The sequence below is a fragment of the Ursus americanus genome, chromosome 20, assembly GCF_024610735.1.
Source record: "Ursus americanus isolate L20-20 chromosome 20, mUrsAme1.1.p, whole genome shotgun sequence".
NCBI lineage: Eukaryota > Metazoa > Chordata > Mammalia > Carnivora > Ursidae > Ursus > Ursus americanus.
In genome coordinates this window covers 13,411,048-13,435,563 of record NC_142146.1, presented here as the reverse complement: position 1 = coordinate 13,435,563, position 24,516 = coordinate 13,411,048, and the positions used below count along the sequence as shown (strand labels likewise).

Genomic DNA, 24,516 nt, shown 5'->3' with positions numbered 1-24,516 from the left:
TCTGGCCTAAGGACTTCTCCCCCCCCACCCCCCAAAAAAGTTTCCCTCTTTTCAAAAACCTATATGGGTATGGGTTCCCTTACCTGGACTATTCCCATGTAATATTTTCCTTTTAATTTACACCACCCAGAACACTTTATATCTAATGTAAACTTTTCTGTTAATAAGCAAAAGTCAGATACCCCAGGGACGGACTGAAATTACCTTGGTTATGAGAAAATTTACTCTGAGACTATTTCTACTCACATCAATTAATATCACTACAGCAAGCATTAAAAAAAAAGTCTCAGAGCTGGCATTAATTTAGGAAGGGAGACAAAAATAAAAATTTAAGGAAAAACACAGAAATTGTATCATGCCGAAACACATGCTAGCCAACAGACCCTGCTTTCGTTGATGCAAGTTTATTAACTCAATTGCTTGATTCTGATTTTTCCAATTACATAGTTAACAGGCAAGTTAATGAGCAGAATGTACAAGAGGGATTTCAGAGCACAGCATATTCCAAGACCCCAGCATCAAGAACTCTGGCTATCACGTAACGTTGTCCTTGGGATTCTACTGAAAGCAGTAACCCTACTCCCCACTCCACATTTACCTGTGTTCTTCTGGTACTTGTTTACAGGTAAGCCCAAGCCCTCTGCAAAAACATTACACAAAGGTTTCTAATTACCAATTAGAACAGGTCAGACCAATGAACTCGATATACAGAAATGCAGGAGCTCCAGGTATTAATACGAAAAGGATTCAGACTTGCCCATATGTCTATGCAGAAACTAATGACTTATAAACCCCATTAGACAGAATCATCTCATTTTATCTAAAGGCACTTCCAACACCCCAAGGTTATTTTAGTGATTAAGGTGGTTGTAACTGACCAGCCTAACATACACATGCTGGCCATTCCTTACCAACACTCCATGGAGAAAATACGATGCTCTTCTCCCCTGGGGTAGGCATTTAAAAAATTTTCATTGAGATAGACATTTTCCATAGACATACTTCTCAAATTATTCTCAATCACCTCTAAATAACCCCAATTGGGGAGGGACAGCTGGGAAGACCTCGGTGAAGCTCACGGGGGTAGGCTCTCCCCCAGCCAAGAGTTGCTTTCTCCCCCATTGTGTGCCTTGTCTCCAGCTTCATCGTAATGTGTGTTGGTTGACATCATTGGAAAACTGTGTTGCCAGAACATACTGAAATAACTGAGGACCCCTGACCCCCATCCTGCTCCACAGGAGACTCACCAGATGAATCTAGATGGGGGGAGTGGGTTGCCCTGATTGTACGCCAGGAAGTTGGATAAGGAGGGGTGCTGAAGGCCACCCCGCCTCTCCTCCAGCTTCACCTCCTTGACACCCATCTGCCATGTCTCAATACCACTGCCAAGGCCCCTGAGCCAGATGGCTGAAAGGCTAGAAATAGCAGGGTCATCTTCCCACCAAGCTGCCCCTCCTGACTCTTCCTTCTCCCTCCTCTGGATTTCAGTTTTGAAGTGTATGGCGGTCTCATTTCACTGGGAGTTTACAGTTCCAGTCAGACGCCACTAAAGACAGAAAAAGCTCAGACCCAATCCCTTCCAATGGCAAAGGTGCCGCTCTTGCCTCTTCCTTTGTAGTGACGCAGTGGGTAGTACTACAGTAACACAGTACCCTGTGTTAGCAGACTTCCCCTCAATGCAGGGGCGGGGCAGCTGGGAGAGGAGAGGACAATGCCCTGGGCATCTTGCTTTGGAAGGAAAAAGGAGAATCAAAAACAAATCAAGCTGCCAGCACACACCCACACTGGGGGAAGAGGGGACTGTGGCATGCAAAGTCCTTAACCATCTCAACAGGAAAGGGAGCCGCCATCTTGAGCGCAATTATTCCTGCCTGAAATTAGTTGTTCTCACGGAGTACTGAATGCAGACTAAACAAATCAATTGCTCAAGTGAGGCTGCCATAAGCTTTATGAAGCAGAACGATCCTTTCTTCTGAAAACGTGATTTCCCATTTGTCCACACAGCAGCACACAGGGAAATCTCCATCCTCCCCACTCACTGTCACACCTGCTGCAACATGTTTACCGGACCACCCGGGACCACACTTCCTCCTCCTGTCTGCCTTGCTTGGAAATTAAACCCAGCTTGTCCCAGACGTCAGGTAGCCAGCAAGTCTCCCTGTAAGATCCTGCCACGTGATCCTAAGTACACACATCAATGTGTACACAAACGTCCCAGGTCTTTCCCTGCGATCCAACATTACATGTCCTCTGTGTCTGATGAGGCCTCTCAGAGACGCTGGCTCAAGCAGAGAGAGTTAAAGCTGGTACATGGGCCCCAGAAGCTGACTCACTCCCGGGTGACTAGAGGCCAGAGCTCTTGGGGGCCAAGAAGTCCAGCCGGCAGAAGAAAGGCCAGGAGGAGCCCAACACACGTTGCTGGCTTGGATCCTCAGCAAATAGCCTAAGCTTAATCAAGGAGCTGCAATATTTCTCTCTCCCAGAGCTTCTGAGAATGTGCCCTTCTTCTTACAGTATGATTTGCAAAAACCCCTCCTGCCCAAACTCAAGTGAATAATCAGAGTTAAAAAAGGGAGGGGGGCACCTGGGTGGCTCAGTCGGTTGAGCGTCTGACTTTGGCTCAGGTCATGATCTCGGGGTCTTGGGATCGAGCCCCGTGTTGTCAGGCTCCCTGCTCAATGAGGAGTCTGCCTCTCCCTCTCCTGCTGCCCCTCCCCCTGGGCATGCTCTAGTTCTCTCTCAAATATATAAATCCTTAAAAAAAAAAAAAAAGAGGTGGTTTCATGCACCACATTGTTAGTGAATGTCTTAGAGGACGCCTCCAATTCCACCCACACTGGAACTCAGTGTTTTGCAGAAAGGCGAGACCACCTTCTATTGTGGGTCGAAAATGAGGGCAAGAGGAGAGAAGACAGGAGTATTGAACTGGTCAACCCCGTTAGAAAGAGGTCAACTGGCGATGCAAATACCGCTCCATCGACTACCGCATCCACAAAGCACCCACTGTGAACTGGCGCTGCAAGAAATTTAGAATTTGAACAACAAGGCTTTGTCAGCATTTTAAAGGCAGAATAATTTCTTCCCTTTTAGGGTCAACAGTTTGTCGACCCTGCTGGTCTGCTGTGAAATCCAAAACATTGATAAGGTCATGGGATCTATATTCCATCATCAGGCCCATGTGCCCCTTCCAAATCCTCACGCTCCCACTCGCAGCGCTCTGCTTCTCTCCCAGGGGCCCCTGCATGCCCGCACCCTCCAATCCCTCTCGATTTCTGCTTGTAAAGCTGTGACCACTGCCTCAAGGCGCTCCAAGGTGGCAGAACAGTGTTTCTCGATCTCAGAAGAAAACTGAAAATGAGAAATGGTTTTATAAATGCTGGGCAAGTTCATACGACTTACTAAAGCAAGAAGAATCATCACATATCCCCGTTCCCCCAGAGATCTCTGCAAATGAGCCAGCCCAGCCAAAAGTACGTATGCCAATTTGAAGATAAAATGGAATCAGAATCTGCTTCAAAGAGAAGTGGGCTTTGGAAAAAACAAGTTTTTTAATAAAAACAAAAATTATGAGTCAATATTTCTACCACATGAGCGCCTCAGGGCATATGATGCTACTAAAACGCAAGGGACTCATGCCTCTGAGCAAATAGGGGGAAGGACAAGTACATTTGATGGGCAGGAAAAAGCTTCAGGGCGGGCTGGGGCTTAGGGACACTCCTCCGTGCGTCCACAACAGTGAATTGTGCCCCAGACCAAGGGTTCTGAATCTGGGCACTATGGACACCCTTAAAGGTACCTACCACTACCCTTCATATTTGATACAAAAATTGTGTTTCTGGGCATTTTCTGGAGAGGAGGCCCATGCTCTCCTTGGATTCTTGGAAGAAGATCTGCCCCTGGGCTGACCTCGGGCCTCTCAAGGACCAAAGGGTCTGAGACGGTGTAAGAGAGACAGGCTCTTAGCATGGGATGTGTTCTAGTGTCCTAGGGAGACAGTCCCAGCATCTACTCCTGCCTTTAAGCACAGACCTCTACTTATCCGTGAGGCAGTGGGCAGGGGCCAAAGCCAGAAGCAAAATCATGACTCAGGTTAGACAGCGCAGGGGAAACACTGAACTTTGCCTCCACTTCTTCTTTTTAACACAAATCTTAATTCTGCAATACAAATACAAATTGCAAGCGAGATGGAAATTCCAATCCATTTTATTCAATACACACATGTAGCCAAACTACAGTTTGGGTCAGTTCCAGAAAAAACCATGAAACAGACATTCATCTTTGAGGCCCGTTCATGCCCCTGTCACAGACCCCGCTCCACCCCCGCCCCTACTCCCCCCTTCCTCAGACAAGTGCATGCAACCCAGCCTTCTTTCTTCACGACCATCTCTCGCCTTCTTTCACTGGCCCTCAGAGAGAGCTGAGGCCACCATAAGCGATTTAATCTACTAATGTCCTCTTTATTTGTAAATGCCTAAGAACTTAGGGTCTTAACTCAAAGGGCTGAATCCTTAGATTTGAGGCATTGTGAGAGAAGCGGAGGCGGATACATGACCCAGCCTTGAAAGACGACTTTTTCCTGTTGCACAGGGAGCAAAGCCATGCTAGCGCCTTTAAATCACAGACATGCAGGTAGGAGGGTCTACTCTAGAGAAGATTAAGATGGGCACCTACTGCCGTCTTTTGCCCAAGAACATGTCCTAGGACAGGCATTCGTAAATTGATAATCTCTTCAACAGAAAATAAAAGCCACTGAGCTCAAGTGACCTGCAGCTATCCTCAAAGTCTACCTAGAGACTGAACATCAAATTCGACCCCGTCAGCACGTTGCACGATGCAGCCCGATGTTTTGAGAGCCTGGCATCTCTCCCCACATGCTGATACCTTGACACAGAGGCACGGGGTGAACTGAGCCACACCAAAGACCCGAGCATCGTCCAGATATCGTCTTTACAGGAGAAAAGGGAAAACCCAGCCATGTCAGAAGAGTATCTGATATTCTGAGGGTCACGGAAAGCTGGGAGGCAGGGGCAAAGACCCAAAGCACCACGCTCAGATATCTACCCTCAAATGAGAGAAACGTCATGAGGGACAGCAGCAGAGCAAAAGAGCAACAAGGCAATGAGGTGTCCTCCTTTGCACCTTACCTCTCACTTCTGCAACTCTGCACAAATTGCGGTAACACGCAATGGTGGCCACCAGGACAAGTATGCTTTTTTTTTACTGGAGGGGATAAGAGTCAACAGACGGTGGTTTGCTAGAAAAGGAGAGGTTCTAGAAAAAATAGGAATGTCAAGTTGAAACAGGGATTAGAGGCTAGAGGGGCAGAGAGATTGGAAGAGTAGGTAAATGGAAGACAAAGGAGACAAATAGAGTGAATACTGGAAGCCAAGCCAAGCCCGGGGGTCTGCCTGTCTAAGAGGTACAAGTGCCCAGGGACCAACTTTTTGTTCTAATGATAACGGTGTTACTGGTGTGGATGACCTTTATGCAATCCACAAAACCAAGTATTTAGTCCCTTTTATCTCTAGTCATTTTTCTCATCTCAGTATTTCTAGCATATTCAACCAAATTATCACAATCATTCCTTGATATTCCTTGTGTGTGTTCACATTAGTACTATTTTACATCCGAAGAAGTCCGATCTCACAGCCCAAGGTGAGGAAAAGTGGCATAGCCATATTCGAGGACCCAAGCCAACCTCAGACACAAGTCAATAGCATCAGCATAGCACAGGGCATACAAAGATGGCCAGCAGGCCAGCAAATTCACTTGGCATTTTTGTCCCTCATTCCCCAGGAAGACAATTATATCACGTGACCATCAAGTGCAAGGCACTATCACATGCTTAGAAACATTACTACCCCCGAGGACACACACGGACATACAGTTTTGTCATATGAATGCCAAGGGGCTGCTCCTAATGACCTACTGTCCTTCCCACACTTAGCACAGGTGGGATTTCTTCCCCGGAAGAGTCTCTTTTGTGCCTGTCAACAATTCCCCAAAAAGAGGCCATCTTTGCTGAGCGGAGGGTCTCTCAGTTGAATGGACGGACGCTGTCCTCTGGTCAGAAGTCATGCCAAAGAGCTTGAGGTCAGACACATGTCTTCGGATGATGTCTTGTACACCCGACGCCCCTTGGCCCTGAAGCAAGGCGGCCACTGAAGGCGAGGCTCCTCACATGTACGGTCTTCTATGTGGAGCCACATTCAAAGCCAGGTGACCAACGGTGCCTTGAAGGCCACCACTGTACTTGGGGGACCTTATCTTGCCATTTGGAGGTAGGTACGATGAGGCCACTGTGCGAGGGGGGAACCCGATGGACGAGTTGGCTCTAATCCTTGACAGCTTCAAGTACAAGCATGTCCACACAGCAGGCTGGTCCCAGCTGCCGTTTTGGAGATGCTGAGTTGGTTGCCACTGACATCACAATCCTTCTGCCGCCTCCCAGTGGACGCACTGGCTTTCTGGCTCTAACCACACATACACACACATTTACCACACTTGGCTCTCATAGACTGGAAGGAGAGATGCTCTTCCCGAGCAAAGGGGCCGACCTGCAGAAAGGTTCATTTTCAATAAAACACACCCTGGAAGGTAGAAGTAAGTCACTTCTGGGGAGAGGGAGGGATGGGGGGGAGTAGGGGGGCATTCATCATCAGCCAGGACGCTCAGGCACGATTATGCCAAGAGGGTTCAACAGGTGTTCCTTTGAAAAATATTTTAGAGAAGCATTCACAGCAAACAACATCAGCCCTTTCCTCGTTTCCATGTAGCTGCTCGGAAACCATTTTTAAATGAAAGCAAAAAAGAAAGGAACTGAGAAGGCGCAGAGCAAACCTTAAAACATACCAAAAAAAACCCCGAAAGGAAGCAGCAGCAGCAGTGAAGGGGGAGGCGATTATCTCGGCCGGGGCACCGGAAGCAAGCGTGCCCGTGACCGTACTGGCAACCGCGTGCACACGTCCGGAGGCCACAAGCCACGCTTCGGCTCCTCCAGCACCAGCGGCCACCAGGAACAGCGGGAAGGGCACACGTGTGAAGAAAATGCCCAAGAGCCAAGCGCTGTGTCGCGTGCTTTATGACCCTATCTCAATCAGCAAAAGTCGGGTGCTTTGCAACCCAATCCAGCACTGAGTTACGGGCCTGGCCAAGAGCTCCCCAAGACTGGGTGAGAGCGAAGCCACGCCGGGTTGCGGGGCGCCGGTCCCCACGGCCCAAGCCACGCAAGCAGCACAGGCCACATTTCCAAGCCCATGGGAAGCTTGTGAACACTGGGGTCAATGTGTCGAGAAGGAAAAGGAAGAGGGCGCAAAAAGAGAGAACAGAATCGCCGTGGCTTTGGGAGGCAGCGAAGCCGGAGAGATGGCCTGGATATAAATTCTGAATCCGCTACCTTGCACCTGTCAGGCTCCGTCTCCTCATCTCTGAAATGGAGGTGGGCCCACCCCACACCTCAGGCGGCTGCTGAGAGGCCTACAGGAGAAAAGCACGGAGAGCGCTGAGCCCGCAGCCGGGCCCAAAGGCAGAGCTCAGTAAGCACCCGCTGCGCTCCAGAGCCCGTGGCTTTCCCACGGGGGCCTGGCGGCACCAGCGGGCACGGTGATCTAAAAGCCACTGCTACAGCACCCGAATCCTCCGAGCCGTCCCTCCGGACACTGTGTGTTGCTGGACAAGCTCCTCTGCTAGGTCTGCGACAAGGACCCAGAGGACTCTGGGGCTGTGAAGCTCCGGGCCCCCCACACAGTCCATGGCCCTGCCCAGGAGGGAGCATTACTTCTGGAATCTAGGGCTGCACCAGGAAGGGATTCTTAAGAAATTCCAAATCAAATCTCAGCCAAGGGTCACATGCAGATCGGAGAACCACAGGAGACAAATCCAGAGGAGCAAGGGCGACCAAGCAGAGTGCCCGGAAGCGGTGGGCTGCCGTCCGCGGCTACCTGAGTTCTCTAGAAGGCCCAGGGAAAGGAGGCATGAAACTCGTGCCATACCCATTCTCGCCTCCCTAGGTTATGGTATGAGGAAAAGCAATGGTTCAAGACATAAAAGGCCTCCTTCAGAGTTACCATCACCCCCACTGCCTCGAACACCCACATTGGATATTGAAGATATAAGGATGCTTAACGCATGGTGTCTGCATTTGACAAGCTGGTCGTCTGCTTGAGTCCACAGATCTTTTGTTTCCCCCGGTCCTGGGTGGAACCCGTAAGTTCCACCTCCTCCTTGGAGACTTCGTTCAACCAGGCTTCCCAGCAGCACGAGGCGGTGCGTCCCTCCTAACAAGGAATTCCTGGCTCCCTGTAGGCGCCCGCCCCGGCACTACGAACTGGACTCATGCACCGGCACACCTGTTTTCCCGTTGGAACTGGAAGGTCAGAGCTCTCTCAGTAGAGGAGCGCCGATTATCCGGGCTGGCTACTGAGGGCTCCGGGTTGCCACGGACCTAGAAGCCACCTCTGGGATCCAGGACAGAGAATGCTGTGATCAATTAGTACCAGCAGCCAGGAACCGAGGAGTAGACAGTAGTGACCTTGCGGTGGTCAGCTTACCCTAACTGAAACTCCTTTGTGACAGCCTGCCGTTAGAACTCCTGTCTAATTCAGGTTTTCAGTTGCAGGATCTCAAAACAAAGGCTGGTTTTTATAAAACATGCTCAAAAAAAAAAAATGTGTTAAGGAATGAGTGAGTAAAACGAAAGAAAAAATGGGGACAACTGGAGTGTGCAAGGACAAAATCCAGGTTTAAAATGAAAGAGATAGGGGCGCCTGGGTGGCTCAGTTGGTGAAGCGTCTGCCTTCAGCTCAGGTCGTGATCCCAGGGTCCTGGGATCGAGCCTGGCATTGGGCTCCCTGCTCAGCGGGGAGTCTGCTTCTCCCTCTCCCTCTGCCCCTCCCCCACTCATGCTCTCCCTCTCTCTCGCTCTCTCAAAAAAAAAAAGAAAATGAAAAGGAGAGCCAGTCATAAAAGATCACATATTACATGGTTCCACTTATAGGAGACGTCCAGAACAGGCGGATGGATGCAGACAGAAAGCAGGTTAGTGGTTGGCAGGGGCTGGGAGGATGGGCAGAATAAGGGGTGACAGCTAAAGACTACAGGGTTTCTTTTGGGGGTGATGAAAATGTTCAAAAACTGACCGTGGTGATAGTGGGACTTATCTGTGAAAGCACTAAAACCCATGGAATGGTACATTTTAAATGAGTGAATGGCATGGCATGTGAATTATATCTCATAAAGCTGTTATTAAAAAAACGAGAATAAATATATAAATAAAAGGACACATTATGCAAAGTCAAACAACAAGAGCAGAAAGATGGTCGTGGCCTGGGTGACCAGAGAGGCAGACACTGAGCTGAGTGTCACCAAAGGGCATCCAGAGGAAGGAGGGGACATTCCAATAGAAGGAGCGGCATGATGTCAGGACACTTTGGCTGACGCAGGACAGAGCATGGCTTTAACCTTATGGCTCAGACTCATTCCCTTAGGGAGCCCACCTGATGCCATTTTCCACCATTTATTCACCAATGACCTCTAAATGTCTAGCTCAAGCTCAGCCTTCTCCGGAAACTCCAGCTTCTTGCATCAACTGCCTGCTCGCCATGGCCCCCTTGAGCCGTCTGCAGTAGGCAGAGTAACGGTCTCCCCAGGAGATCTGTGTCCTGATCCCAGGACCTGAGTGTTAGCTTCTAGAGGTGATTAAGGGCCTCGAAACAGGGAGAGAGTCCTGGATTATCCAGTATGGTCACAGGCATCCCGAAAATTGGAGACCCTTCCATGTGTGGTCAGAAGGAGGTGCACACGGTCAGTGACGTGCAACAATGGCTGGCTTTGAAGACAGAGGAAGGGGCTGCGAGCCAGAGAAGGCAGGCGGCCTCTAGAAGCCAGAAAAGGCAAGGAAACGGCTTCTCCCTACAGCCTCCAGGAAGGGTCCCTCCTCTTCCTTCCTTCAGTAAGAAGGCACGGCAGGCTCTCTGTTAGGCACAAGGGAGGAATACGGAAATGGTCTTAGTCCTCTTGGAACCTGAGGCCTTGGGGGACAGACCATGGCTTGGTTTTGGGGTCCCTCTCATGGGATCACACAGTGAGCTATGAAGGCAGCAGGTGGAGACAGAAGCAAAGTGGACTGGCCAGAAATGCCTGCAGATGGAGTTACTTCAGTAGGCCACGCGCAACGTAAAAGCGCAGAAGATTCATTCAGGCGGAAGTGATCGCAGGGGAGAAAGCCACTAAGCATCTCACCATCCCTCCTCTCAGATGCAACACAGACCTGAGAAGGGCCCCACCAGCATCCTGATGTCTCCATCCTGCTGGCCACATTCCTGCCTAGTCATCCAGACTTGCGGCCTGCAGGTGCACACCACCTCCCAGCGCCCCGCCCGTCTACCTGGTCTGCACATCCCTTCCCGCCCTCATCTCTGCCACCACGCCCTAGACCCTGGACACCTAACTGTATGATCCTAACCATGTGCAGACTCTCCTTCTGCTCCCATCATTCTCCTCTTACACATTGTCTTGTGTCGCACCACTAGAATGTTCTTTCCCAAATACCCTCTTCTCCATTCGAAAGTCTTCAATGCCATTCCATTGCCCAGAGAGAACTACTATCCAGTGAGCCCAACATGTAAGGCTCTCTCCCACCTACCCCCTTCTCCCTTTCCCTCCTGCTCCACACCCGAACTCCCTCCTACCTAGACAGTCCACGGCACCCTTACGGCACCCCCAGCCTCATACTGCCCAGTGCAATAGCCGCTGGCCACACGGAGCTATGCAAATCAATTAAAAATAAATAAAATTTAAAATCCAGTGCCCAGAGGCATTAGCCACATTTTAAGTACTCACCAGCCACACGTGGCGAGTGGCTACCATATTGGTCAGTGTCCAAACACTCCCATCATCGCAGCGTGCTGTGTTGGATAGCACTGCTCTATGTTTTTCACACCCACCCGGTTCATTTCTCTGCCTTCTACCATTTGTTCTTTCTCTGCAAACACAGCCCCCATGCCACGATCCAGACTCCAGTGACCCCGGGTCAGGAACAATCCCTCCCTCCTCTACAACCCTATGGGTAAGCTTTGCCACGGCCACTCACAGGCCACTGCCAGGCCTACCTTTCCCTAACTTCTTGGTAAAATCCAAAGCTCACTGAGAAGAGGTCCTTTTGGAAATCCGACATTCCTAATAAAGCACAAAAGGGCAATTTTACAAGTAACTGTCACCTCAGAAACAAAAGGATGAAGGATTGGTGTACGGGGGGAACCAACAGTAATAAAAGGATTCCGGACCTAAACATTTAAAGGAATTCTACTCTCTAAGATTTGCTTCTATTGTAACCACCAATGTGCACTCAGCATACAACTCTTTCTAGCTCCACCGTTTACACTATGATTGATTTATGCTGGGTGCTGGGTGACGGATTTCTTCTGATTCTGTAGATGGTAATACCTCTATTCAGAGTAAACACCACAGAACTCGGGTCGATGGCTCCACGTCAGCGAAGCCGTCAGACTCCACCCTTGACGCCACCCATCACTAGACGGCCTAGTTCTCCCCACGAGTTATGCACAGTTAGGGCCGGAACTCTTGACAGAGACCGGGGGAAAGCTGCACAGCAACGAGGGTGCGCACAGCAGCTGCAGGAGAAGCTCTGAATCGGACCTACCTAGTGTGGGGTCCCCAGACCTGCCGCCTCGGCACCCCTGGGAACGTGACAAGAAAGACTGTCAGGAAAACCATCAGAGATAACCCAGTCTCGGGGCCCATCCCAGACTTACGGACTCAACCTCTGGGGCCAAGGAGTCCAGAACTGGGGATGTTTGGGGGGTCTTGGCTTCTATTTTTTAGCTGAAGTACAATTTACATATGGTGTAATAAGAGACCTTAGTGTAAAGTTCCATGAGTTATAACAAATGGATCGCTTTATACCCAATTGAGTTTTTTGTTTTTTTTTTTACCATCTTAACCATTTTTAAGTACAACGGTGTTACCTATATTGACACTGCTGTGCGACAGCTTTCTAGAATTTTTTCATCCTCCAAACTGAAACCCTAGGTCCACTGGATCAGTTTCCATTTCCTCCCCCACGGTCCCCGCTGAACCTACGGTCTGCCAAGCCCTGCAGGCGCTTCTGATGCGTCTAGCGTTTAAGCAGCACTGCTCGAACCCCTGAAGGCGGCAGGGGCAGCAAGGGGCAGCAGAGAAAAGCACGCAGGTGTGGGAGAAGCCTGGTACCCAGGGAAGACTAGCAGGAGATGGACTACTGGCCCCCTCTGGTTCTCCAAACCCAATCCCGAGTGCCTTGTGAGGACACAGCACCGCCCTAGAGCAAGGGGACCCAGACATGGACAAAGGGACAACTGTTCTCAAAAACCTGCGTAGACACAAGTTGAAGAAACAAACCATCTTTCTCAACATTAGACCGGGTTCTGGAAATTCCACTTGACAGCTCCAAAACGGAAATGGAAAGCTATAAACTTTGATTGGAAGAGGGCAATTGTATTTTCATCAGTGGTCCCACCAGGCGGTCCTTTCATTCCGACTCTGAATTTCATCCGTCCATTTTAATCATTTATGCCTCTCATTTAGAAATTCCCAACTGATTCTTTCCGATGGAAATCTTGGGAGGGTATGATAACACAAAGGAAATAACCAGGGGCACTGCAAACCACAGAATAGTTTTGATTTACAAGTCATTAAAAGCACCAGGCATTTACTGTTCTTTGCAGGCAGAAAGGGACTGCCTCATGAATGATGGAAAAAGCAAAGTGCATTAAGGACTCGTCTGCAGATACTGTTCTTTCCAGGCCACACACAGGACACGTGTTCGCCGAGGGTTTCCTGTGTTGCCGAGGCACATACCCGTATGTACCTAGACGGATCTAAATCACGCAAATCCACGCCACTGCACTCCACAAGGTCGAGTTTCTGGATTAGTATTTCCTGACTCTCAAAAGAGCCACTGATTTAGTGTTATAAGCACATCAGAAGCCAGGAATTTTAGAAACAACGCAAAGCTCGGGCAGTTTTAGACTTTTCACTTTTCTTTAAAAGAGTTCTGGTATATTTTCACTGTATCCAGATTTTTGTAAGTATTAATGACGGAAACGCATCCGGGAGAAACAGGCGGCAGTGTTTTGTAGGGAAGAAAAGGAAGGAGGAGAAAGAAACCAGAACAAACCGCCACAGCTCTTAATTCTACGATGAAAAAGCACCAACAAGGTGCTATGAAAGCGACAATCTCTACATCCCACTCAATACCTTCCGGCTCAGATAGCAGGCATTTTCTCTGCTTTTTAATTTGCATTCTGTATGTCCATTTTTCTAGCCACTGTGACTGAGGGTATTCAAAGGAGGTTTCTTTCCACTTTTAGTCAAATGTGAATTGATACTTAGGATCTAAGAGGGTAATTGTAACAACTCATATTTTTCCCCTATTATTCCACGGCCATAAAATCCAAATGAGGCTATGTCTTCTACTTGAAAAACTGTCACATTATCACACTCTGCATTGCCCCATTCTCAAACGCTTCATTCAGTGAAAACTTCAAAGGCAAAGAATTTGTGAGACAGCTGTAGTCACCCTAGGGGGCCAAGAACACGTGTGGTGAGCACTGTTAATGATCAGAACTGTGGGTTATTGTATTTAGCACAAAAAGAAGACAGGGAGTTTTAAGGTGTAAATGTATTCAGGTAGGACCTACACTCTTCTAAATACTAATTTCCTGTTTTCAGCTTTGTTTTTGTGTGTTTTTTCTTTTTTTTTTTTTTTTTTTTTTGGATTACCCTGATGTAGTTTCCATTTCTCCGGCATACCTAGCTCGCTACGAGGGCTCTCGAAGCTAGGTTTTCTGTTCCTCGGGTAGCCGTTCTGACAAATGTTCTACTCTTGTATATTACGTCTTCAGTCCATTCATAAAGCACGATCACACAGCAAACAGCACTCAGGCAAGTTTAAAAATAACCCATGGTAGGTGATGTTTTGCTTGAAATTAATATTTAGCTGGTTACGTTATCATGCCATCCATAATCTAAAGTCTTTAGAACTTAAAAAAAAAGTTGAAATTCTGATATTAAGTGCTTCATTTTTGAGAAATAAACCACTGTTGTGTTCTTCCAAGTTACTCAGTATCCTGCATAAAACTGTCTTTAAAACCAGCAACAGTTAGACCCTGGATGGAGAGAGAGGATCCAAACCAGAACCCATGTCAAATGAGTCTATCTATACACATTTCCACATTTCCTTCAGAGCAAGGAGTAGGACCAGGGAGAAGGTGAGGGTGGGGACAATGAGGGCTCCATGTAGCCAATGCTCTTAATGAGAGGACCACGGGGTTCTTGCCAGATGTTGTTTCCGAGACGGACAAGCGTCTACCTCGGCTCATGGATATTCCCATAGCTACCGTACCTCCCTCTAAAACAGCCAACACAAACACGGAGCAGCACTCTGGCTCATCCCGGTGGTGTTCCTAGACAGCAACATGTACAATTCTGAGGCCTCACTGGAAACTAAGGTTAGATTACGAAAGGATGTAAAGAGAGTCTGACTCTCAAACCGATTCAGGCTAAAGGGTCCCTCCTGGGAGAAGATTCTACAGGGGTGACCGTAACCATAATTGCGGCCATTACTTCTTATCTCTGAAGTGCACCCAAGACGTGGACAAAATACTTGCCCCACATTATGAAGAACTAATTGGCTTAATATAAAAAGAACACTTATAAAATATTAATTAGAAAGTCCAAATGAATTGAAAAATGTGCAGAGACTGTGAACAAGACACTTAAAACAAGAGAAACACAAATGGCTAACACGTGAAACATATTCTTCACCTCCTTCGTAAGTATAAAAATAGAAATTAAAACAAGACACCGTTTTTCTTCTAAAATTAAAAACTGGAGGGGAGCCAGGCTGGCTCAGTCAGTGGAACATGTGACTCTTGATCTCGGGGTCGTGAGTTCAAGCCCCACGTTGGGCTTAGAGCTTAAAGATAAATATTAAAACTAAAATTTAAATAAAAACTGGCAAGAAAATACGCACTCGATATTTATTTCTAATGGAAAAAGCTTAGAAAAATAACAGCCCTCACACACGGCTGTGGAAGTATAAATTTGTTTCAGTCTTCAAGAGCAATTTGGTAATACTCAGTAGAATTTTTAATTCCTACACTTGTTGACTAAATTCCACTTAAATTCCACGGCTAGACAGTTCCCCTATATAAGACATAGTTGCGTAAGTGTGCAAAATACGAGCAGAACCTTATTTGTAAAAGAACTGAACAACCTAAATGTCTCTCATAAGGTCTGGTTAAATAAGGCACAGCGTTCCCCGAGTCATGATACGATCCTCGAGTTGACTGCTCTGTAGCTACTGAAAGGGATACAAACAATCTCTGTATCCTGACATGGGAGTGTATCGAAGATGTATTATTCAATTAAAAAGCCGCTTTACCTATACACGTTATCTGCAGTGTAATTTCATAGTTGTAAGAATTCCTACAAGCATATATATGCATGCATGTATGTTTGCTGTGCAAACTCCCCAGAAGAGACAGTAGCCCCCCTGCGGGAGGCAGCATCTAACGGAAGATTTGAAATAGACTTTTATTTCTGACCTCCTACAAAAGCCTCTGCCTTATTTTTATGGCAACAATAATGTTGTTTCACAATAATTTTTAAAGTCCTCCTTCCACTGCCAACCGAAGAACTGTAGAAACTGTTAGAAATTACTTCAGGCTTCCACGTCCGGGTTAATTCGGAGGCTCTGGGGAAGTAGTGGGAGTCGGTGAAGGGGTAAGGGCCAGTGGCAGACTGGCAAAAAGCAAGTTTGAAAAAGTTTCACTGTGTACAAAAAGCAAAGCCAGTGACTCTTCTCCTAGTAGCATAGCCAGCTGAGTGGACTGCTCTCCTCAAAGGGAACAATTGAACAATGGGCCCTACTTGGAGCCAGAGATCTCAGGTGGATTCCCATGGTATTTCTAAAGTATTTGGTGAATGCTAACCAAGTCACTAGGCTGATGAATGGCCCAAAGACATGCAAGTGCTAATCCCCAGGATGGTAACGACTTTAGGTTACAGGGCAGTGGGGTATTAAGGTCACTAGTCAGCTGAACCTAAAATCCGGAGATTATTTCAGATTATCAGATTATCTGGGTGGGCCCAACATAACCACAAGGGTCTTTAAAAGTGGAAGAGGGAGACAGAAGAGGGAAGTCAGAGGTAGACAGGACTCTGGAAAGAGCCACAAAGAAGCAATATTCTTGGCCCGGAAGAGGAAGGGACCATGAGCCAAGACAGGCAGACAGCCTCTAGAAGCTGGAAGAGCCGAGGAAATGGGTTCTTGCCTAGAAAGGAATGCAGTCCTGCCAGCAAGTTGATTTTAGCCCACTGGGAGAGACTCGTGTCAGACTTCTAATCTACAGAACCGGAAGATGATACACTTGTGTTGCTTAAGCTGTCAAATGTGTGAAATGTGTTACAGCAGCAACAGGAAACTAAAACAACCTACCTAGACTTCCTTCATTTCTCTACACCCCAGACTCCCCCTGGTGGGCAAGCCCGGGCTGCGCTGTGGAAATCAGCCCACCTGGGCATCTCACCGAACAGATGCCCCGAGCCCTGGACCCACTCTGGGCTAGCTGACGTTAGGACTTCCTCAGAGAGAATCCGGACAAGACAGAAGCAACAAAACTGCCTTGATGATTATTAAAATAGCTATGCCGGGAGAAGCCATATTTGAATGAGTTATTAAGGAAAGCCCATTGTCAATCACGCCTCACCATACAAATCTACTTGTCGTCATTTACACGCAGACTACTCTTTTGAAAGACCAACAAAAGAGAAACGAAATCTCCCTTGAGGAGCCCAGGATAACACAGGAACACATGCTCTTAGGGGTTTCTCAAGACACTCACATCCACGGACAGGGATTTTCAAAGAACGATGTGCATAAGGGCTTACCACTGAGTACCTACTGTGTACCAGGCATCGGGCTGAATGCTGACAATACGTGATCTCATCTGATTCCAACATTTCCATCAGTAAATGACTCCGATCGTTACCGCTGATCCTGCCCATCCCCCCATGGCAGTCAGTGAAGGGGACGGGTTTCAGACCGCCCTATCACCTCCACAGCGGGTGTCTTAGAGAGGCATCCTGCTACCCTCCCCCTCCCAATCAGGGACAGCTCAAACTGACATCTGCTCAATGCCAAAATGTTCAAGAGAAGGAGAATATTAGCTTTCTTCCTATGATCCTAGAAATGCAACCATTAACATACCTCCCCTCAAAATCCCCCTGGGACTTTCAAAAACTTTTTGTCTCAGCCAAATTATCTAAAACAAAATCTCTCATTGTCTTCATTTTTTAAAATTTTTTAAAAAGTAATCTCTAGGGGCACCTGGGTGGCTCAGTCGTTAAGCGTCTGCCTTTGGCTCGGGCCATGATCCCAGGATCCTGGGATCGAGTCCCGCATCGGGCTCCCTGCTCAGTGGGAGGCCTGCTTCTCTCTCTCTCCCACGCCTCCAGCTTGTGTTCCCTCTCTAGCTGTCTCTCTCTGTGTCAAATGAATAAATTAAAAATCTTTTTAAAAAATTAAATTAAATTAAGTCATCTCTATGCCCAATGTGGGGCTCGAACCCAAGACCCTGAGATCGAGTCACATGCTTCATCAACTAAGCCAGCCAGGTGCCCCCATTTTATTTTTTAAGATTTTATGTATTTGAGAGAGAGCATGCGTATGTGCACGTGTGTGCGCAAGGGGGGGGGCAGAGAGAGAGGGACAAGCAGACTCCTGGCCGAGTGGGGGAAGGTGGGGGGTGACTGGGGGGGGCCTCAATCTCAGGACCCTGGGACCATGACCTGAGACAAAGTCAGACGTTTAACCGACTGAGCCACCCAGGCGCCCCTCATTGTCTTTATTATTATTTTGTACTTTATGTTCTACTGACTGCTTCTTCAAGGAATCTGTGTTTGAAAAGGATATAAATCAAAAGTTTGCTTTTGTGGGGCGCCTGGGTGGCTCAGTCGTTAAGCGGCTGCCTTCGGCTCAGGGCGTGATCCCAGCGTTCTGGGATCCAGCCCCGCATCAGGCTCCTCCGCTGGGAGCCTGCTTCTTCCTCTCCCACTCCCCCTGCTTGTGTTCCCTCTCTCGCTGGCTGTCTCTCTGTCAAATAAATAAATAAAATCTTAAAAAAAAAAGTTTGCTTTTGTGAGGCAGGCACTCTGATGTTTATAAAGGCTTTCTGGAAGCAACCGTTGTGACGCCTGTCCCTCACTCTGCAGGGCACAGGGGTCTCCACTCACCTAAGTACAAACCATGATGTCACAGAGCAGTATCCAAAATGGGTGGCTATTTTCCCGTTATGTGAATTTCTATGTAAGAGTTCATTCTCAATAAAGTTTTTAGCTCTAAAAATGCATTCTAGCAGAATACAAAAGGGCAGGTAAACATAAAAGTGGTCCCTTTCCCCTGTTTCCATGTCTTTCCTCAACTCGGAACATGAAATTGGTATCATTCTACCATGAGAAAACTTCACAATTTCCAATGGAGTCCTTTTCTCCCTGAATATATATATTTCTTAAGTCAGAACTACAAGCTGGCCCTGCATTTCAGTACAAAGGCCATTGAAAAGAAAGATTGGGAGTCCGAAACACATTTTCCAAAACATAACGTCATTCATGGAGGAGGGCCATTTCCAGAGTGACCCAGAAAGCCCTCTGAAGCTCATAATGTGGCTTACATACTCTACGTTCACCAGAAGGAGTTGAGATTTAATACTTCCACAATATAAATTTTAAAATAACTCTAAAGAAACAAAGTTACATACATTTCTTATTCTTTTGAAAGGAAAGAAACTCTGGTGAGATTGAGGAAAATCTGACGAGAGATGTGGGACACTCTGAAGAACGCTCCCATGGCTTCAGGGCTATCCAGTTCTCCAGTGTGTTAAATTTCATTTCCGGGGTGCCTGGGTGGCACAGCGGTTAAGCGTCTGCCTTCGGCTCAGGGCGTGATCCCAGCGTTATGGGATCGAGCCCCACATCAGGCTCTTCTGCTATGAGCCTGCTTCTTTCTCTTCCACTCCCCCTGCTTGTGTTCCCTCTCTCGCTGGCTGTCTCTATCTCTGTCAAATAAATAAATAAAATCTTTAAAAAAAAAAAATTTCATTTCCAAAAAGGTTATGGTTTCCTTTTCCTCCATGTGTCTGTCTTTCTGCCCTACTCTTCTAATACTTATTCACAATGAGATCATTTGCTGGGATTAGCATAGCCAATAGAGCCAAATGGGACATTGGGACAGTCCAGTGTCCACTTAGCTGGCTGCAGGGCCAGGGTGGAGGTGGAGGGGTGGAAATGACGGAGAAAAGGGGCTGGGGTTTTGGGGAAGGGATGGGAGTGCACTCTGTGGGAAGAGAAACAAGATGGTGGTGACAGGGTGTCACATGACACCTGACCACACTTGTCACCCCACAGAGACCACCACGTGGCCCTTGTTGCTCTAGTGTCTTCAAGGGCCAAGGAGAGCTCTGGTCCTGAGGTGAACTGGAGACAGGATGGTCAGCCAACTAGTTACTGGTGAAGTATGTTCAAGTGTCAGAGAAGTGGTTGGTTGAGTGCTGTATCCACGGAGTCTGAAAATCACCACCAGGACTTCGTGCTACAGCTTTCTCATTCCTGCGCACACACAGTCTACGTTCTGCTTGCTTAGTAGCTCACACCTATCTTCATTACTAAAAACTTAAAAATTTACAATCTTGATTTAGCACCCAGTAAGCCCCCGCACTGTGCAGTGCCAGAAGCCATCCACAAAATTCAATTCGAATTGCAAAAGGGATACAGAACTCATCGATTAATTCAGGCAAAGCCCAGAGTATATGTGAGAAAAGATTGTACTCTTTTCTTCCATAACATTCTTTCTCCAAGATCATAAATCTCTGAGCGTTGACTTTCCATCTTAGGAAAGTGAACGTCATCTCAGGCAGCATATAAATCACCTCGAGAATAGTTATTCATTGTGGGCAAATAAAAACGTAAGCCAGGCAGATGGTGAAAAGCTCATTTCTCCTGGCATAATTTCATGGGAGTAGGCCAGCAAGGGGAAAAGCAGAGTGGGTTGTGAAATCCGGGGCCACATTTATAGGAGGAGAGAAAATACCCCCAAAAACCAGAAGACTAAATATTATCATACCACATCGCTACAATCTCTTCAAGTCTTCACCTCTCGTTCAGGTCTGACTTCCTCCCTTCGTGGCAACAGCAGTGACAGGAAGGCAGAGACAGGAGAGAAAACCCCTACTAGACACGGCGGGGTTTTAAGCCCATTCATTCACGGGGTTCAAAGGGCTTAATCCTTTGACTACTGCTGCAGAGTAGAAGAGATTATACCACTCAGTGCTGAGTTTTTTCATATGGCTCCGGCTCGCACCTGTCAAATCCAAGGTGGCTGCCTCCCAACACTCTGAGCGCGGGTGTTTATGTCACAAAGCCACACTGGCTCGGGGGGAGGGGAGAGAAGGGAGGCCACACAGTGACCACTCCAAAGACCTGCTTCTTCCGGTGCTGAAACCCGATAAAAGTCCTGAGACACACCCTACCGCCCCCCCCAGAAGGTAGATTTGGGACCTTCCGCTATATTCCACCTCCCTCTTATAAAAGTAACACCGTGGGGCGCCTGGGTGGCTCAGTCGGTTAAGCGTCTGACTCTTGATTTCGGCTCAAGTCGTGAGATCCAGTCCCGCAACAGGCTTTACACTCAGTGGGGAGTTTGCTTGAGATTCTCTCTCTTCCTCTCTCTCTGCCCCTCCTCCCCTTCAGGATCTCTCTCTTTTAAAAACAACAACACCCAATCAAGAAAACAAAACCTTAATTATCACCCACAAAAAGGGAGAGAGGAAGAGAAAGAGAAGTAGGAAGGAAGGAGGACCAGGTCCTCGAAAAGGGAGCATAGACTGAAATGAATCCCCCAAAGCTGGAGAGGAAATCACACCGTCACGCCTTGTAGTAGCAGAGCTCATTAATGCCTCCAGAAACCACGTTCAAGCAGCCCTTGAAAAATGCACACAGGGCTTAGGTCTGTGTGTGATGGTGATATTTGTTGTTGGTTTGTTAAGAAAAAAAGGCAGAAAAGTGTGGAGGATTTTTTTTGCAAGACCAAAAGGAGCTCTTAGCCATGGGAGGCAGAAGAACTACAGCCTTCTAGAATACCATAAAAACACATTTTCAACTTCCATGACGTCTCACAGATATTCATCTTAATTGTTACAGGCCACAAGTAGATTTGCAGCCACATACCCCCAGGACCTCCATCATCTTGGCATACGAACCTGGAAATGTCCGTTGGCTAAAAACCATTTCTCCTGCTTCTCATCTCAAGATATTTAAAAAAAAAAAATTCTAACTTTTGTGAAATAGGAAGAGAGTTAAGAAGCTGGGTATCTTAGTCCGCTTGGGCTGCCCTCGCAAATTACCATGAACAAGGTGGTGTAAACAAGAGCGTTTATTTTCTCACAGTTCTAGAGGCTGGAAGACGGACAGCAGGCTACCAGCACGGCTGGGTTCTGGGAGAGTGCTCTTCCTGGCTTGCAGAAGGCCCCCTTCTTTTTTTTTTTTTTAAGATTTTATTTATTTATTTGACAGAGACAGACAGCCAGCTAAAGAGGGAACACAAGCAGGGGGAGTGGGAGAGGGAGAAGCAGGCTCCCAGCAGAGGAGCCTGATGTGGGGCTCCATCCCAGAATGCTGGGATCACGCCCTGAGCCGAAGGCAGATGCTTAACGACTGCGCCACCCAGGCGCCCCAGAAGGCCCCCTTCTCACCAGGTCCTCACAGGGCAGAGAGAGAGATTTCTCCTCTTACAAGACTACAGTCCTATTGGATTAGGGTCCTGGATGGGGACCCCACCCTTATGACCTCACTTAACCTTAGCTGAGTCCTAAAGACACCACCTCCCTGATACTGTCACATCTGCGGTAAGGCCTTCAACACATGAATTTGCAAGGGGAGGTGAGCACGATTCAATTTCTACTACCAGGTTGTGAACATCTGCTAAACCAAGGAGTCCTCCATTCAACGTCCAGCACACAGTAACTCGATGTTTGATGAATGAACAGATATCAGAGTAGATGAATAATTACTGTCTTACTATGCTGAGACACAGACCAACCTCAGAGAGAGTAGCGTATCTGCAAACACAAGTAACAACCTGGATTTTTAGTTAGTCCTGAGAGTCGGATAGCTGAGAGGCGTATCTTCTACATTTGCCTGATGGCTGGGCTACTTTCCTTCCAGACCAATAGCCAGAAGAGAAGGAAAAATCCAGATGACCAAGCCGCTGCTCATTCCCTAGTGTCAGGACCTACACAGGAGGCCCTCAGTGGTTACAGTAAGAGTTCCACATACAGTCACCACCATCTGGTACCTTTTGGATAGGTGGTCAAGCCCAATGGCTAGAAATGGTCTGATGACGTCCTGGAAAGGTCCAGGATGTTGGCCATTAATGAATCTTCTGTCACAGCAGTGTATGTAACTCATAACACCACTCAACAGGTTAAGCCTACTTCTACTGGGTCTTCCAGAATCCCTAAGGAAGAGTAAGGAATAGAGATGAGAACAAGGAAGAAGCATATCCTTTAGTTATGAACAGCATAAATGGACCTTATCACTCACATTCATTCATCAAATATTTACAGAATGTCTACTATGTGCACAGTACTTTCCTAATACTTTGGAATCTTCAAAGGAGAATCAGAGACAGGGTCTACCCTCAAAGAATATGGCCTCTAAGATGAAAACGGTCCAGTTAGAAAAGTCTTAGGGAAGCTGAAGATGATTTCTGCATGAAGAAAGGCTGTCTGGGGCAGATTTAGGGGTCCAGCAGACTCCATCTGTTACTGCGCCAAGGCAGATGCCCCCTTCTTCTCCCTTGCTGAACAGAAACCCAATTTTGAGATTCCCTAGGACTCGAGATCCCTTTGATTCAGGTAAGGCACACTCTTCCATGGCCACAGAAAGGGACTCATGATTACTCTGAAGCCATCATGGAAATCCAGTTGCCATGTTGGAAATACCATGTTGCCAGGTTGGAAATACCAACAACGAGTTATAGGTCTTGGCGTGGGTGCACGATCCAGTGCTAGCTACGAGATAACAGGAGAAGTGTATGGGGAGCGGGGGTGGGGGGGCCGCCCTTCCCACATAAAGAGTCTTGAAAACAATAAGAGTCTTTAGAAGAGCCTCCATCTCTTCCTACATTCTAGAGGATACTGCTGTGAGGATGTAATGCTTGGGACTGTAGCTGTCACACTGCAATCCTGAAGTGACACATGTAAGGATAAAAAGCCAATGGCAAGAGGAATAGAAGAAACACACACACACACATTTAAGAGAGAAGTAAGCAACTCTTACATGACAAAAACACATGAAATATACCCTGTTGGCAAACATTTAGGCGTACGGTATTATGAACTACATACACACTATTGCACAGATCTCTAGAAAGTTTCCATTTTGCATGCTTGAAATTCTAAACTCTTTGACTAGCATCTCCTCAATTCTCCCTCCCCCCCACCTCCCTGCCCCTGGCAACCAACAGCCTGCTTCCTGTTTGAGTCTGACTCCTTAGACACCTCATATAAACTGAATTGTGCAGTACTCGTCCTGTGACCAGCTGACTTCACTCAGCATCATGTTCTCAAGGTTCATCCATGTTGCAGCAAACAACAGGATTTTATTCTTTTAGGCTGAATACTAATCTATCGGATGTGAAAACTACATTTTCTTCGTTCATTCACTGATGGTCACTTAGGTTGTTCCACCTCTCGGCTATTTTGAATAATCATCATCTGAAAACCTGGTTTCAATTCTTTTGGCTAAAAACACAAAAGTGAGGTTGCTGGGTCATACAGTAGTTCTATTTTTAATTTTTTGAGGAGCCTCCATCCAGTTTCCAGAAGCCCGTATCTTGGAGGCTTTCATGAGTTGCTATACCAAGGCTGGAAGTACTTATTGGCAGAATTCTTATTGAGTGAGAAGACTTTATTTATTGCTCGAGCCACTAATTGTTGGATTCTCAATTACCATAACTGAAAGAATCCTACCAGATACAGGAGACGGTCTGGCGTCCAGGAAAGGCACTGGCTTGGGAGACAGGAAGTCCAGATATCCATCTTGTCTCCCACAGGCCAGTTGTGTGGACTTTCGTCAAGTTAGTCAGCCACTCCAGTTTGGAGAACAGCCACTGGACCTCTAACAACATCTCTAAGATTTAGTGATTCAAAGGCCAGGATTCAGAGGAAAAAGTCTGTTCTACAGGACCTGGGAAGGAGATACAATCAAACTTGTGACAGGGTGGGGAGTGGGGTAGGGAGGGGAAATTGTATTACCCAAGAACTTCCTTGTAACAAATTCTAACAAATGTGATCAATGACATTTCCTGTGTAGCGACCATTTAAAACTCAATTTTGTCGGGTTATCACAGAATTCAGGGAAGTGATTTTCAATCACTGTAAGTCAGTGATAGCCGCTGCA

At 47.3% G+C, this 24,516-nt stretch overlaps 1 protein-coding gene across 4 annotated transcripts in view; it reads right to left on the bottom strand.

The window, feature by feature from the left end:
- Positions 1–24,516, bottom strand: part of OSBPL10 (oxysterol binding protein like 10) — a 291,431-nt gene that overhangs the window by 30,877 nt on the left and 236,038 nt on the right. The window lies entirely within an intron of this gene.